Source organism: Globicephala melas, chromosome 11 (genome assembly GCF_963455315.2).
Source record: "Globicephala melas chromosome 11, mGloMel1.2, whole genome shotgun sequence".
NCBI lineage: Eukaryota > Metazoa > Chordata > Mammalia > Artiodactyla > Delphinidae > Globicephala > Globicephala melas.
This window is the reverse complement of record NC_083324.2, coordinates 88,068,446-88,085,471: the sequence shown is the minus strand read 5'-3', so window position 1 is coordinate 88,085,471 and position 17,026 is coordinate 88,068,446.

Sequence of the window (17,026 nt, the reverse complement as noted above, 5' to 3'; positions counted from 1 at the left end):
ACTTGTTCCTCTCATAGCTGCTGTTCCTGTTAGCTGGAAATTAGATATACAATTTGGATTAGAGCGACAGTTTCTCCAATTAGAAAGACTGTTTCAGGGGTGAGGCATAGGGGCCATGAGTCTGGTTGGCTCACCCTTGGTGATGTTGACATTGACTATTACGTGAAGGTGATCCTCATTTACTTCCAAAGTACTGTAATTTTTTGCAGTATTTTTCACACTTTATGATTTCACATAATTCTGGACTCTAACTTGGACATGTGTACTCACTGAATTTTAGAAGTCAGCTTTTACTTTACGACATTGTTCAGGTTCCAGAGAATATTGAATGCAGGTATTTAACCAATACAAAAAGATAGATGATGCTTTGGACAGTGCATTCAATATGTTTTTGAAATTAAACTAAATTTACCATTTTTTGCTAATGAGGCATTGTCAATTAAAGAAGAAACAGCCACATCTAGACTACTCCTTTCGATTCATATTTTCCCTTCATTTTTTTGGTCTAATCATATTCCCTGATGAGCTGTGTTATGTGCAGCTTACCAGCACTTCAGAGATCACAAGAGCAAATTCACAGATTAAAGGTTTTCCTCCTCTTCATGACTCTCCAACACACGCAAACACACACATATACACACAGAGACAAATAGAACTGCAAAATAAGTGTAACCCATTTACTCAATTTTCTGACACATTTTTCATATAACATTGATAATTAGGACAAGTGTCACTATCAATGTGTACAGTGTGTACATCTGTGTTTGTGTGTGTGTATGTATATTTCCAAAAGCTAATTTGAATCTAAAATGAGCCTTGCAAGTGATTGCATTTTAGAATCAAGGGAATGTGTGAGTAAACCTGCTTTAGCTCAGATGTGTAAAGAAAAATCTTTCTTCTATATTCTGTATATTCACAGTTTTTCTATATGGTGATCTTGATGTGTTAATAATTTTTAAAGTAATTTTGTTTTCACTGAGAGTAGCACTTTTAAAGCTCTTTGGTGTAGGGACATGTGGCCTGGCTTCACTGATCTGAGAACACCACCACCTCTGAGTACTATTATCATCCAGACGGTTTTCTTACTGAGCAGTTATGAAGGTTTATGACCAAGTTATAAACAGGAGAAGGGAGCTTATGTTAATGAGGTCAACACTGTTTCTGTTATGTCTTTGACTTATTAAACAGTCCCCCAAAGGGAATACCTTTTCCAAATGGACTAAACAGAGAGAGAAACTGTTACCAGCTGAAGACTTAAACTACAACTGTACTTCATGTTGTGGAGCTGAACTAAATTTACATTGGAACCATACGATGATGCCAATGTCGTAGCAACTATTATAGTAATATTTATTTATGTATTTATATATATAGTTATTTCTATAACTGTTTCTTTGTCTCAGTCAATTAGGGCTGCCGTAACAAAATTCCATGGACTAGGTAACTTAGACCACAGAAATTTATTTTCTCACAGTTCTGGAAGCTGGGGAGTCTAAGATCAAGGTGCCAGCCAATTCGATTTCTGGTAGAGCTCCCTTCCTGGCTTGTAGGAGGTCGTCTTCTCACTGTGTCCTCACATGGCAGGCAGAGCCAGAGCAAGCAAGCTCTGTGGTGTGTCCTCCTGTAAGGGCCTAATCCCATCATGAGGGCCCCACCGCCATGACCTCATCTAGCCCTAATGGCTTTCCAAAGGGCCCATCTCCAAACACCCTCACTTTGAAGGTTATATCTTCAACATACGAATTTTGGGAGGATGCAAACAGTCAGTCCATGACAGTCTTCATATGGGGAGTGAGTGAATGGGAGGAAAGAATTATATCTATTTTGTTAGATTGATTGGTTTACAGATCAGCTTCTGCAGATTTAGGTTGTATGTGCCTTATTCCCCAGCTGCTGGGTTCTATATCACATGGTCATGGTCCAGTGATACTTGATTGAATGAGAACATGCATATCACTGCTGAGTTAGAGTAAAGGAAGACATTATAGAAAAGTTCAGATATTGAGTGTATTGTTGGTAGTCTATATAGACTAGCTCATTCTAGCACAAGGAATACGAGCATACTGGTTGCAGTTTTGTCCTCAAGGTTTCAATGCTTTATCAATTTGCAATTATAGTCTTAGCTCAGGATTTGTACAGCTTTTGATAAGGAAGTCACCAGCTTGCAGTTGGGTGGGGTGGGTAACCAGACAGCTGCTCATGCATACCAATGAGGGTTTTGTCAATGCAAATTTGGAGAGCCCTTTAAAAAATTTAGCCCTAAGTGTCTACTTTGAGCTTTGGTGTGATATGTGATATGAGACCACTTAACCAGCAAGTTTACCTCTAATTTTAGCTTCACCTGAATTAGAGCTGGTGTGATATTGCATACTGCTACAGACATTAGCAACTTTAAAGTGCAGAAAGAAAGAACCTGAAATGAGATGCAGTCCAAGGGAAGAATCACAAGAATACCACTTGTGATTATTGTGTTGTTTCAAAATTTCAGGAAATCTCTGATGAATATTAGGGTAAAAGAGATAATTTGCTTCTTCACAGGAACACATTTTTAATGCTATTTATTTCCTACTTTGGCAGCTTAAGACAATCTGCCTACATACAAAGGAAGCAAAACAAAACAAAACAAGCTGTTTGGGGAATTGATTATCCAACAAATCCCTCTTGAACAAGCCAGGGTCCCCAGTGAAAAAGGATGCTTTACATCTCTTGCTTACTCCTCAGATATCTGACCATTGGGCTGATGAAATGTCCTGTCAACCAAGACAGCTGGAGTGGCCACTGTGCCATTTTGTTTTGGATTTGTGGCCAGCCCAGGGGTATAAGCTTTGTTTTTTGTGTGAGGGGAGAGAAAATACAAGCTTTCCATATCCTCTCCTAGATTATTGAAGTGACCACTCCCTATGTTAGCTTAACATTCATCACTGGCATCCCTGAATTCATCTGCAGTCACAACAGTGCTGACCCCCAAGTGCCAATAGAGTGAACTGAGACTACCCTTTCTCACTGACTATACAGGATGATGTCAGATAGAGAAAGGGACAGTTACAATCGGGATAATAGTCATAAAACAACAAAATGGCAAATATCCTATAATTAGTGAGGGCTAATGATGCAGGAATTTATCGTATTAATTAACTAACCAAAAAAATATTCATTTTGTGCTGGGAAGTATTATAAGATGTAAAGATCCAAAAGTGCTAAGGTGTTATCTTTAACTTAAGGGATTACTGAGAAGCAGATCAATACACAGACAGAAGTATTATGTACGCTGTGATATGTTTATACCACTTACAAAAGAGACTCTTAGGAGTGAGCCAGCCTCCTTAATGGGGAGATCAGGAAAGGCTTTAAGGGAGAAGCAGAGAGTGAAATGTTAGGGGAAAAAAAATCGCAAAAAACATTACAAGGCAGTATATGGTAAATAAAAATGAGGAAACAAAATATCTACTTAATAGAGGCTTAGAGAAGGGAAAATCAACTTTCTGTTTGGAGTAGAAAGGAAAAATAACATAAAATGGGAGGAAGTGGAAGTGGCCTTGAGTAGTATTTGCTTTGTAGTTTGGAGGTGGAAGAGTTGTTCAACCTGAACTGTGCTAACACTGCCTTAGTCCCTTCTTGTGTACACGACCTTTAAGGGACCAGGCCCAGTGACTCTAAGATAACTGGATCAACAGAAAGTTGTAACCTTCTTGGTATATCTGGAGATGGGAAGATAGAGCTAAGTCAGCCCAAACTGGGCTTGTGATTGACATTTGATTTCCCAGTATTTTGTTATTGTGTTGCTTTTTTTTTAAAAAAACAGTAATATACTTTTCTACAAATACATACAGAATTAGCTTGCTCTCCACTACAATGTAGCTTCCTATGAAACAGCATGGAGTAGAACTTATAAAGCAAGCAACAATATTATGGTACTAGAGAAGAAGGAGAAATGTGAAATTTATTCATTTAAACATAAATTTAGGGAAGGAGGTCTCAGTTTACATTTTGAATTTGATTCTGTATCTCTTAAACCATTCCCAAGAAATCTTTGAGTAAATGTCCTTGGATTCCTGAATGATTGCTTCCCCTCTGAGCCATAATTGAAGTATTCTTACCACTGTGTAAAGAATGGATTCTTGGTTGGGCAGACTATGTGATCTTACTGATCACTGAATAACTAGTCCTTTAGTTTAACATGAGATAGGGGATAGGTTTGTCAGTTTTCTTCAAAGATACCTATTTCCGACTGAGGAAATTCTTCTTGATTAGTCAGTCAGCCACTCACTCATGCAAGTCCCAAGAAGTAATGTCTGTATGTGGGTGTGTATATCTTCTGGATGTGTGTAGCTTTTGGGGGGAACAGAACCCCAAACCCAAAAACCTGTAAATGGTTTGATGGATTAAATAGAGGCCTAAATTGGTATATGGCATGGTACATTTCTATCAATATTTCCTTCTCAATATTATAATAATTCTCTCATGCACAACAGTGCAGACTTTGTAGGAAAGTTTTGTTGTGTGGTGGAAATACCCCAGAGTTATAGAAGTGTTTGGATGGAGCCCTGGTTCCTTAGCTGTACCTTGAATTACCTCTAAGACCTCAGGTAAGTTGCTTCATTTGGGAGACTTTGTTTTCTTCCTATTTTAGTGGAATGAGTAAAACTAGTTACCAATACAAACGCTTCATATTCAATAGTCTGTGATTCTAGGGATTCTATGAATAAACCAGAGTGATTTAGTTTTAGATATGAGACTTCTAGGAATCTATTGTTAGGGACACTTACATCATTTGATTCCTAGAGTGCCTAATTCCAGTTGACTACCAGGGCACAGCTCTCTATCACATTGTTATGAGACTGATAGGCAGTTTGGCAGTACTGTCTAGATTTTGAAGTTGAGTCATATAGAACACAGATGGAGAAGATGATTTGTGTAAGGTCATATTCGTCGTGTGGACATATTGGTCCACACGTGTGGTCATATTTGTCTTAGGACAAAACCTGTCCTAAGATAAAGTCATTTTTTATCCTACAGTTCTTGGCTACCTCAGAGGAATTTTGTTTCTGCTGATATTTCTACTCTCTGAATTTACCTTATGATGGCAGAAAAACTAATAGGCCATTATGACCCTTTGGTAATTTGGGGTAGGTCTGTTGTATAATGGTAAGGAGGTATGGTTGTCAGGTTGAATCAGGACCTTTCATTTGGAGTCTTGTGGGGAACCAGTTTGTAGGATTTGTCCCACCCCTACTTTGCTTAATTTCATATCTATCTGACCAGCTGTATCAACAACTGTTTTACTAAAGCATTGATTACCTGCTACAGTATGCAAGGCATCATTTTAGCCTCTATAGGAAACGCAAAGATGGTCCTCTTCAAAAAAAAAGAAAAAGAAAAAATTAGTGAGGGAGACTCAGTTCATAGTAAGAATATAACTGGTTTTTTTTTGCAAAATAAATGCTAATTATACTATTTATATGGTAAAAAAAAAATACCTAAGAGACCTAGAACAAAACCATGGCAATGTTTGGGTTTTTATTCAAAACTGATATTAAATTATGTTATAGGCAATTACTAGTTATATGCAGAAACTTAATCTAGTTCATGCCTAATGGATAGAATCCCAAGTGACCCACGAAAAAGACTTGCTTGTTAGAACTACTTTTTCATTTGATAGGAAATGGCTAATTTAATTTTTCCAAGTTGAAATATGTAGGACAAATTATAATAGACCATTTTACTTCTTAAGAAATTTAAATTATTTGGCTTGCATGATACCCTATCATGAAAAATATTTTCACCCTATAGCTTTTTAGTTGTTCTAGTCCAATTTCCAGTCGGAGGATGAGGGTACTGCTACTTTTGATGTTGATATTTTAATTAAGGCTTAGGATGTGGACAATGAGAAACCAGAGGTATAATTTCTTTACTTGTAAATGTAGATTTGTATTTGAACCGGATTCCACAGTTCAAAGACTCTTGCGGGAGAGTAAAACTCCTTGCCCTATAAGCACGAAGGACATTATGCTTCCCAGGTGGCTTGAATGAGATAGTAACTGTGGTTATAAGGCCTTTGGATCCTTCCATTCTCTTATTTTCTGAATTTAGTTAAACAATGGAAGTAATTCCTGGTGTTCCGTTGTTACTGTAAGAGAGATAAGAAATGCATCTCAAAAAATATAAATGGGATGGACATGATCACCTAAAATGTTTGAGGTGATAGAACAATCTACTTAGAATGATTTATGCTTCGAGGTTAAAGGATTTAAAAATCTGTTAACCTTCACCAGGTTCAGAGAAGTGCCTTTCATAGGTAGCGATTTTCAGGAGCCGTGCTATCTTCTGTGGCCTCCCAACTGTTTTCCTGCAGATACATTTTTCAACAAGATAAGACAAACAGAAGATTTTTCTATTAAAATAGAAATGCATTTAAGTCTTTCATTTCTCTTTGATTCTATAAGAGTAGAACAGGTGTAGAATAATACTCAGGTGAAATAAGTACCCTTCTTAAATACTGATCCAGAAAACTTTAAGATAAACTTTCTCTCATTGAAAAAGTTTTGCTGAGCCTTCTGCTGGCTCCCAAGGGAAGTTACTTCCCTCAGACTGTAGGCGTTAATGGCTATGGAAAAGCTCCATGTGGAGGGCTGGCTCACAAAGGGGCAGCTGTTCCAGTTGGTCCCAGGAGCCTTGCAGCAGTGGACGAAAGGAACATTCCACCACCTTTCCATTAGACAACATTTCCATTGAACAAACTCTCTTTTAGGGAAGATTACATTTTGAAAAATCTACAGATAAAAGATTATTTGCAGGATATTGGATTCAACAACGTTGATAAGTGTGTCCACCTTAGGTCTTCTCATAGTGATTAATACGCTAATGCTCATTAGGACCACCCTGGTGAGGGGATGCTGTGGACGTGGTCTTTAAATGTATTGCACCAGGTGCCCCCTTTCTGTTAAACATCTATTAAATATTGTAAAAGAGTAAAATTTTGAGAAGGTTGGGACAATGCTGCCTTAGCAACCACCGCATCTCCTGCCTTGGGTGAGGAGGCAGGCAGGGGAAGGTGGCCCTGGGGAGCTCTACTGGTTCGTCAGACAAACCTCCCTTCTGTGGTGCATTAGCTGCCTCATCGACACCCTCTGCTCCCCCCCTCGTGTCTCTGTCGGCACATAAAGAAGAAGCTTCTTGTTCCCTTTTTATGCCGTAACCTTTCTCTGAACACGCGCTTTCTGTCTCGAGGCTCGTCTCAACACTGTCTGGAGGCCTCGTGCATTTCGGCATCTCTAGTGCCACCTCCCTAGGATAGTCACCTCTCATTTTCAACCTGGTCCTTGGGAATCCTTCTGTCAGAGGCATTTTTAATGACTTTGAAAAAAAAAAAAAAGACATTTCAAACCCTTATCTGAATTCAGAAAAAAACAGTTGTTATATTATTGGTGGTGTGTTTTTTTGCAATAAGCATATTTTTGAAAGTTCCCCCCCCTTTTTTCGAGGTGAGCTCATGAAATGCAGAGCAGCGAATTTGAGCACATGCGTACCGTGTTAAGGGGGCTCACGAATGTGCAGCAAGCTAGGAACAGGAAGAGCTTCCTCTGTTTGTTTTTCTACAAATATGGGTACGAAATGGTAGTGTCTGGTTTGACTTTCGGATCCTGTGCCTAACTAGGCACATAATCTAGTGGAAAGTAACCTCTCTGAGCTTAGGTTCCACAGCTGAACAGTAAGGATAATTGTCCTGACCTCATAGCTTAACTGGGAAGATTAGATGAGAAGACACTGGAAAGCAGGGAGGAGCGGCCTGGCGCACAGCAGGTGGGGTTTCAGCCTCTCATTGTTTTCCTCTATGGCCTTGCCAACAACTGGGTCCAGATGAAGCCTTGGGTGCTTACTTGGAAGGATTCTGTAGGTTTCAAAATTAGGAGATCAGTGCAGTTGGATCCTAGGAATGGAACCAAAATCTAGCTGCATGTTCCAAGGTTTCTTTGTGGGCGGGGGTTTCTGTTGATGTGTAACATGGCTAGACTAGACCAGAGCATGGCTCTCAGTGACACAGAACTGGCACTGGAGGGAGAAGTGCAGCTCTTGGACTGTGCTCGGAGGTGGTTGCTTGTGTATTGACTGCAGACTAACGATTCTGACATCTGGCCGTCCATTCTGTTGCCTGCTGTGAGGCCTCTGCATATTAAAATGCTCTTTCACTGCAAAAATTGAAAACACCTACTTGGACATAAAAGTACAGATCAGACGAATCTGTGCCCAGCCAGAGGACCCAGACTGCTTCCTCCCAACATGCATAAAGGCATATTATTTGTCACTCCTTAAGTAAGACATCTCAGAATTTCTGAGGTTTAGTGGAAGGTGATACCCAGTATCCCCCAAACTAACACAGGCAAAAGATATATATATAGTAAGTCCCCTACATATGAACGAATTCCGTTCCGAGAGCGCGTTTGTAAGTCCAATTTGTTCGTAAGTCCAACAAAGTTAGCCTAGGCACACAAATAATACAATTGGCTATATAGTACTGTACTGTAATAGGTTTATAATACTTTTCACCCAAATTATGCATAAGAAACAAACACAAAATATGAAGAAAACACTTTTAATTTTATAGTACAGTACCTTGAAAAGTACAGTAGTACAGTACAACAGCTGGCATACAGGGGCTGGCATCGAGTGAACAGGCAAGAAGAGTTACCCACTGGAGGAGGGAGAGGAGGTGGGAGGTGGTAGAGCTGAAGGATCATCAGCAACAGGAGGTGGAGGGAAAGCTGCAATGTCACTCACGCCTGACACTGATGGCACAGGTTCCGGCTCCTTGCTGGAACCAGATGCACGTTTGCATCTTTGAAAGTTCCCAACCTGAATGTTCATATGTAGGGGACTTACTGTGTAGATAGATAGATAGATACACACATACATATATATTACACATACATACATAGAGTTTTTCCTCTAACAGGTTTAGTTTGCTCACTCTCTTTCTCTCTGTGTTCTTTGGTACCTGTCTTTCTGTCTGTCTGCCTGCCCTTTATGCTTCCCTGTTTCTGTCTTTTTCTCTCTCTCTTACTCTTTTCCTTCCTCCCTCTCTCTTAGCACACAAAGATGCTGCTAAAAACCTTCTCTCCGACATCATTTGAAAATGAATACCCTTTCACCTGTTAGTTGTTACTTACTAAGCACTGCAAGGCAAACAGTACTTTTCCTGCATCCCAGAGAAAATTGCTCATCTTTGAGAAACAGCCAACTTTTTGAAAATAATAATTTTCACTCCTGTGGTGCTCCTGTACAATTTACAAAGAACTCTCACATGCCTAATCTCATTTAATCCTCACAGATACTGTTATCCTCTTCACTTGCAGATGAGGAAAACCTGGGGATATGGGGAGGGCTAAAAGAATTAATTTATGTGACGTGCCTTAGCAAGTGCCTGGGATGTGGTAGGTGGCCCTGAATTTCCTTTGTCTTTGCTTAGGTAATGTGTTCAGTCTCAGTCAACAATCTTCTTCCTCCAAAGAACAAACTCCACTTTAAACCATAGTGTCTAGGACACAGCAGTTGGTTGAGCTGTACGTTTCTGGAATAGAAGGGAGAGGAGGTCAGCAATCTGGTTATTACTCTATTTCCCTGTGCCTGCTGTCAGAGATCATTTCTTTGTAGATATAAAGGATGGGAAGCCCTATGAAATGGCAGTTTGGAAGGACAGAGAAAATGCACTCTTCTGCTTCTGATTGGTTTGTAGAATTGAAATTCCAGTATACACATCTGTAGAGAGAGATAGTTTTTTTCCTTCTATTTGCCTTTTTCCCCTCTATTCATTTATCCTAGGTGAACTGCCATGCAGAAAACACAATAAACTTCCCTGCCCTGCAGAGCCCTGGATTTGAGGCACACTTGGGGATATGAGAGCCACACACACAAAGATGATACAAGCAGTGGCACAGAAGAGTGAATGCCAAGTGGTCATTTTTGTTGGAATGCCTCACAGAACAGATGGGCTTTTATGAGTTTTCTGAAGTTTGTTATTATAAATCTAAACTGTTGTTCTGAGGATTCTTTTCTTCTCCATACATTTTAATCTCTCTATTTGTATTTGGTGCTTATGAAATGCAAGGATAGTTCCCCTTAGAGCTGGGCGTCTCAGGGCAGTAAACACTTCCCTCGTTAGGCACTCCAGAAATCCCTGCTCTACCTATTCGGGCTGTTGGGCTCGGGGAACAGATTTGGCTGTAGAGTCTGTGACCACACCTGAGGTATTATTCAGGGACGGTCATGCTAAATGCAAAAACAGACTGACTACCAGATCCCATAATACACCCAAGGTTGAAACCCGAGGTTATCGCTCATGAATTCTGTCGCAGGTCGTAAGGATGCAGGATGGGGGAAGGCAGTGGCACTGTCCTCCACGTGGTCAGCCAGGATCCAGACTGGCCGGCGCCTCAGCAACGTCACATGAGGTTTGCTAGAGCATGAAAAGAACGAATCTGGAGAATCACAAAGAGAATTTCCACTACCATAGCTCAGAAATGACATATCGCCTTCCTTCCCAAATCTCATTGGCCAGAACTGGTCACATGGCCTTGCCTACCTGCAAAGGGATTGGGAAGTATAGTTTTCCATAAGACAGGAAGGAAGAAGAGAAAATGGAATTTTCACAGGGAGCTTTTTCTCAGCCTTATTAGATATTTGCAGAGATGTCGAGTTCACCATTATTGGTTTGTAATGGGCATATGCTATACAGTCTCCTCCTTTGTTCAAGGAGAAGAACAGAAATACCTGTAATAAGAACAATCAGGTAATAAAATATTTCTTTGTCTTTAATTAAAATATGAATTGTTTTATATACATAACCAAAATTTCTACATGACAGTCACCTTTTAACTGTCATTTTCTCAAGTAAAGCAGCCTAAGCACACATTAACTGTTGAGCCAGGAAAGACCCTACAATGTCCTGGGTGGTCAGGACAGGCCAAGGTGGCATGAATTAGACATGTCTTTGGTATTCGGGCTCCAGCCATTTAAAAATGGAACATGATGGACTTTGAGATTTCCTTTGCTGCTTCAGGCTGAGAAGGGCACTTCTTAATAATTTCTAAATGCCTGTTTCCATCTACTTTTAAATACAGAAAAAAATTGCAAAGTCTAAACATTTGAAGGTGAAAGGAAATTACTCACCTCATGCGTTTCTGGTAGCATTATAAATTAATACAGTCCTTAGGGAAAATAATCCAGCAAAATGTATCAAAAGCTTTGCAAGTGTAGTATTGCTTCCAATATGTCAGGAGTCATAAAAATGCTTATAACCTCTCTAATCCCACCTCTGGGAACCTAACTCAAAGAAACACGGTAATCCCTTATCAACCATCTCAGGTAACATTCATGAAAGGCAGTGTGGTTGGCTGCCACCCTGAAAAACTACTTTGATAAGGTCATGATTTGATTAAAATTAATGGATCAGTGATAGAGAAAATATGGCCTTATATAGATTGTTTTCAAAATTTGGTAAATAAAAATTCTACAAAGCATCTATTAACCTAAATATGCTAGGTTGTTTGCCTTAAAATCCTGGTTCTTCCATTTTTCTGCAAGATCATTGTCGACAGTGTGAACTCCTCTGGCAGGATCACCCAGAAGTTTTCTGTTCTACAAACTATTTCTCTCCAGTTACCAAATAAACACTTAGTGGCCTGGAAGTCTAACATCTTTTTCACTTTCATTCTTCTGTGTTTATGTCATAAGTATTGGCAAAATGCTTAAGTAACCCGGTGGCCTCAGAAAAAATTCATGTTCCGTATTGGCATGTTTTTCCAGATCTGATCTCCCATCCATATGCTGAAAGTATAGATGATGCATGGACTTTTTGTCTTCATGTTATGTTCATAATATATTACATAAAGAGCAGAAATTATCCTGTTATTTTTGTCTGTTTGTTTTTCATTTTGTTTTGTTTTAGGGAATTGGTTTGAATGGGCTATTTGTAGAAAGGATGCTAGCTTTATGTTTTTGTTTATCTCTAAACTGTAGTTTGTAAGAAATTACAATTTCATAATTTGGGTGGAAAAGTTTATTTGCCTAAAGAGCACCATAGCTTTATTTTAGCATTATTAATTTCAAGGAAAATTAAAGTACCACCCAAATATAAAAAAAATAAAAACAAAATAATAAATCATCCACTATATGGGATATTATGCAACTTAAAAATAATTCTTATGAAGACTATGAATCACCCCCGTTACAATGTAATTTTTGAGGAATTAAGATAAATAGCCACTCTCTATTACTACCTACTCTGTACCAACCATGCCCTCTCCTCCCCATTCTAACCTTAATGTCAGACATTTATGCTGGAAGAAATTAAACACTGGGTTGACAGAGCGGTTAGAGGGGAACGTAACTAGGCTTTGGGCAGCAATCTCTCCCTCCCTCCTGGTCTTCCTGAGCCACTCCCCATTTAAGCCTTCCTGGATTCTGAAAAGCTCAAATACATAGTGAACATGGTGTAGCAGAGTACAAGTTCAGCTTTTACACTTTTCACGGCCCCCAACCCCAGCTCTAACCCTTAGGCCACATCATTGAGAGACCTGGCCTAGCAGCTGAGCTGCAGTGGGCTCGACTTTTCCTATAGGAAGTGCAGGACTCAATGTGTATGTTTATATTTGAGGGAAGAACAAAGATTAGACAGGAGCTACATTAGTGCAAGATGGTTGCAGTAGGAGAGTTAGGAGGCCAACCCAAGCTTTTTTGTTTTGGTTTGTATTAAGGTATTATTTTTTCCCCAGCTTTATTGAGATATGATTGACAAATAACAATTGTATATACTTAGGTTGTAACACATGACTTTTTTAAAGGTGTACAATATGATAATTTAATATATGAGTACATTGTGAAATTAACCCCATCAAGTTAATTAACACATCTATCACCTCACATAGTTACCATTTGTGTATAAGCTCCCTAACTGCAACCACACACAAACAGTAAGAACATGCTTCCTTCTTAAGTATCCATAGGTTTCTTTAGTTTCTCTGGATGTGGTTTCCGAAGGGATTCCAAGAAGCTCCTGTGCAAAATTTTGTATATATGTGCTGTTTTCAGCAGACTCTCAAAAGCACTTGGAATGTTTAAGAACCCTGCTTTATAATGCCCTAACTCTTAAGTTAGGTTCATTTCTCTTAATGAAAATCAATGTAAATACCAATTTCCAATTGTGATCTCATTTTTAATGAAGATTTAACCACCTGAGTTATGTAACTCACCTCAAGACAGCTAAGGATTTCTAACTTGGGAGCTAAAATGGAAGTTCAGACTTGATGTTTCTCTTAAGCTCAATCATTCTGATGGTTTTTTTTAACAATGAGGAGGACATTGAGCCTTAACACATGTCACAATCTGTATAGTTCTTTCTAAATTTATATGCCTAAATAATTTAATTCAAATATATTTCTCTTGATATATAAAAATATTGACAATGTCTTTTGATAGGTTCCCCAGGAAGAAAATATCTTTGTTTCTCTCACATTGTCCTCTGACCCTAGAACTATTGATACCACAGACTGCATCAAGACTGCCTCATTTAATAATAATAATAAAAGAATACTTAATTAATCACAAAGAAGACAAGAAAGGAGAGATAAGTGAACATAAGATGGAAAAACTGAAGACAAATAGTAAAATATTGGATTTAAGTCAAAGTATATCTGTAATTTTATTAAATGTATATGGCCTAAAAAAAATTAAAAATTATTTACTTGGGGTTTTGTACTTTTCTGTGAAGCAACACCCTTGTTGTCCCGTCTCCCCAAAATTGACATTTCCATGAAACCTCTGCTCTGCAAAGATGCATCGTGTTGCTAGAGCCTTAGTGCTCCTAGTAAGCTGAAGGGAGAAAATGTGTTCAATTAATTATATTTCTATGAGAAAACAGAGAGGGACAAACAGTGTTTGCAACTGAGGAGTCATAAAACCATTAGTATAATTTGAAAGTAAAAAAAATAAGTGTTTGTGTGTATGGATCAGAAGATATAGATTCTCAAGGAGCGTATCATACCTCATTTTTTTTTATTGTAGTAAAATTGTAGCTTTACAATTGTAAAGCTTTTGTAGCTTTACAACATTGCGTTAATTTCTGCCATACAATGAAGAGAATACCTATGTCCCCTCCCTCTTGGACCTCCCTCCTCCCCCCCGCCCCCCATCTAGGTCATGACAGAGCACCGAGATGAGCTCCCTGTGCTATACAGCAGGTTCCCACTAGATATCTATTTTACACCTGGTAGTATATTTATGTCAAACCTCATCTCCTGATTTGTCCCACCCTCCCCTTCCCCGCCCCGTGTCCACACATCTGTTCTCTATGTCTGCATCTCTATTCCTGCCCTACAAATAGGTTCATCTGTACCATTTTTCTAGATTCCACATATATACGTTAATATATGGTATTTGTTTTTCTCTTTCTGGCTTACTTCACTCTGTATGACAGACTCTAGGTCCATCCTCATCTCTACAAATGACCCAATCTTGTTCCTTTTTATGGCTGAGTAATACTCCATTGTGTATATGTACCACATCTTCTTTATCCATTCATCTGTCGTTGGACATTTAGGTTGTTTCCATGTCCTGGCTATTGTAAATAGTGCTGCAGTGAACATTGGGGTACATGTGTCCTTTTGTTTTCTCAGGCTATATGCCCAGTGCCAGACACCTAGAAAGCATTCAATACCTGTTGGTTGAACAAATGAATGAATGTTTGCCCCAGAGATTCATTTGAATGGCATTAATGACTGGGGGTGTGAAGGATGCCAGACACAGCAAGGTAGTTATAATCAGTGCAGATATGTTGGCAGTATTTTAGATTCTTATCTTTTTATTGTTCTAAGTAATGAAATATTGCTATCCATATTACTCATGTGAGTTTAAATGCCATAGAAATTGATGATTTCCAGATATATCTAAGCAAATAGTGAAGAGTAATTCCTAATGCATCAAAAAGCAACCTATGTAATACAGTGAAAAGTCCTCATTTCTTTTCAAGGAGCCAAGTGAAAAAGAAGAAACAAAAACTAACTGCGTGTGTATCTTTGGTGTGTTTGTGCATGGGTGCACTCTCTTTCAAACGTTCTGTTGAGTGTTTTACAGATATTAACTCATTTAATCCTCTCCACAACACTAGGAGGCAGTTCCTATTCTTAGTTCCACATTATGGTTTTTAACAGAAGCTAAGACTTAGATCATTTAAGTAACTTATACAAAATCATATAACTGGTTAGTGGTAGAGCTGTGTTTTTAAACCAGTCTGATTCTAGGACCCATGCTTTTAGCTACTATACTATTACTACACTCGCTTTGTATTAGGAAAATAACACTTTCATGGGCTCTTGGCAAAACAATTACAATTTTCATACTGTATAGGGAGGTTGGAATAAAAAAAGCAAAGAGATAACAAAAATTGTAAAAGTGAATTTCACTGTAGTTTGTTGAACCCAGAAATAGTCTCCTACAAGCATGACTGCTGGAATTTACCTTCTAGAAATAAATAATAATCTTTCTTTTTTTTCACTTTGAATCCTTAACTCTATTTCAGTGTGTTCTCTGGATCTTCTAGTATCTCTGTGCTTTAATTAGTAGCTGTTTCCAAGTATGATAAGTGATTCATGCTAGTCTTAATATTGTATGTAATTGGATCTCTAAGGCAAATTTATCTGTCAGAGTAAAATTGATCTACAAGTAGTTCCCTCTAGCTAATACCTAAATTAGTTTCACCTGGACTTTACCCTCTGCTTCCTTCTGAATTATACCCAGGGAAGGAAATCTAACAGCTGGTATAGGAAACAGCAATGTTATTTGAAAGATTCTGAGTCCAAGCTGATTATGAAAGGAACAAGAAAACTAAACATGTTTATAGGTCAGCTTTGGGAAAATCAAGCTTACAACCCAGCAGATTTAAGAATAGTTAAAACCCACTATTCAGATTGGATACTTCAATACAGTATTGATCAAGACTCTTAAATCAGTGAGCGTGAGAAACTGTGACGAGTAGGGGGTTTTGGATTCCACTGTAAGTTTTTTACAGTGTAAAGCAGACTGTATATATGTCTGTTTTCCTCATTTTTTCCTCTTAATTTTAAAGGGAGGGAGTGTCCAAATCTACTTACTTTCCATGGACCAAGTATGCAATGGTTTCTCATTAAATGGATAATGAGTTAGCCTTACTCAGAGGTAGAGTAAATAATGGTTTATTTTGTGTGTTTTGAGAACACATTCCTATTCCCAAGTTATGCTCTCAGGAGCGTCCCACTTCAGTAGGGCAATGCCTCACAATGCTATGCAAAATTTGTCACCTCTGCTCTGTGTTTCATCCCCTCCCATCACCTTCAGGCCCTCACCATGATAATCATCTTTCTTTCTGAATTATAACACTTATCAATCGTACTTATTATATCTTGTCCTGTTAAGCCATGAATTCTCTTAAATTCTCTCTTTTTATATCTAATCTCAAATGGCTTCCCAAAGAGTTGAGAATTCTACCATCATCTATTATTGGAAAGAATGCTGGTAAAGAAATTGGAAGACCCAGTTCTAATGTCAGTTAGACATTGGGTATTACCATTGGTCTCTGATCAACATTTTCTTCCTCTGTTAAATGCAAGTAATCAGCCTCACTAGTTTTGTCCAAGAACACCAGTTCTATGGGTAGCTCTACAAATAAAATGATCTGCTCTTAAATTTGGGAAATACTCATATAACGCTTTTAGACATCTATGGTTGTATGGGAAAGGCTCTCAGAAATCCTGGAGTCAGAAATAATACAAACTTAGATTAGCTTCTCTGTACATTATTTCCTCACATTTTTAGACCGTGGAAGCCTCTTTTAAGAAAATGTGTTAGCATCTTGTAATACTAGATTCCAAGGGAGAAAGTTGGGGATCATCAATCTGCAAAATCCCTTCCAATCCAAAACCTTCGGGGTTATTATTACTGTGCAACATCCATGAGTATATCCCTGTTAAAATCAAAATATACCAGCAGAGGTAACATATGA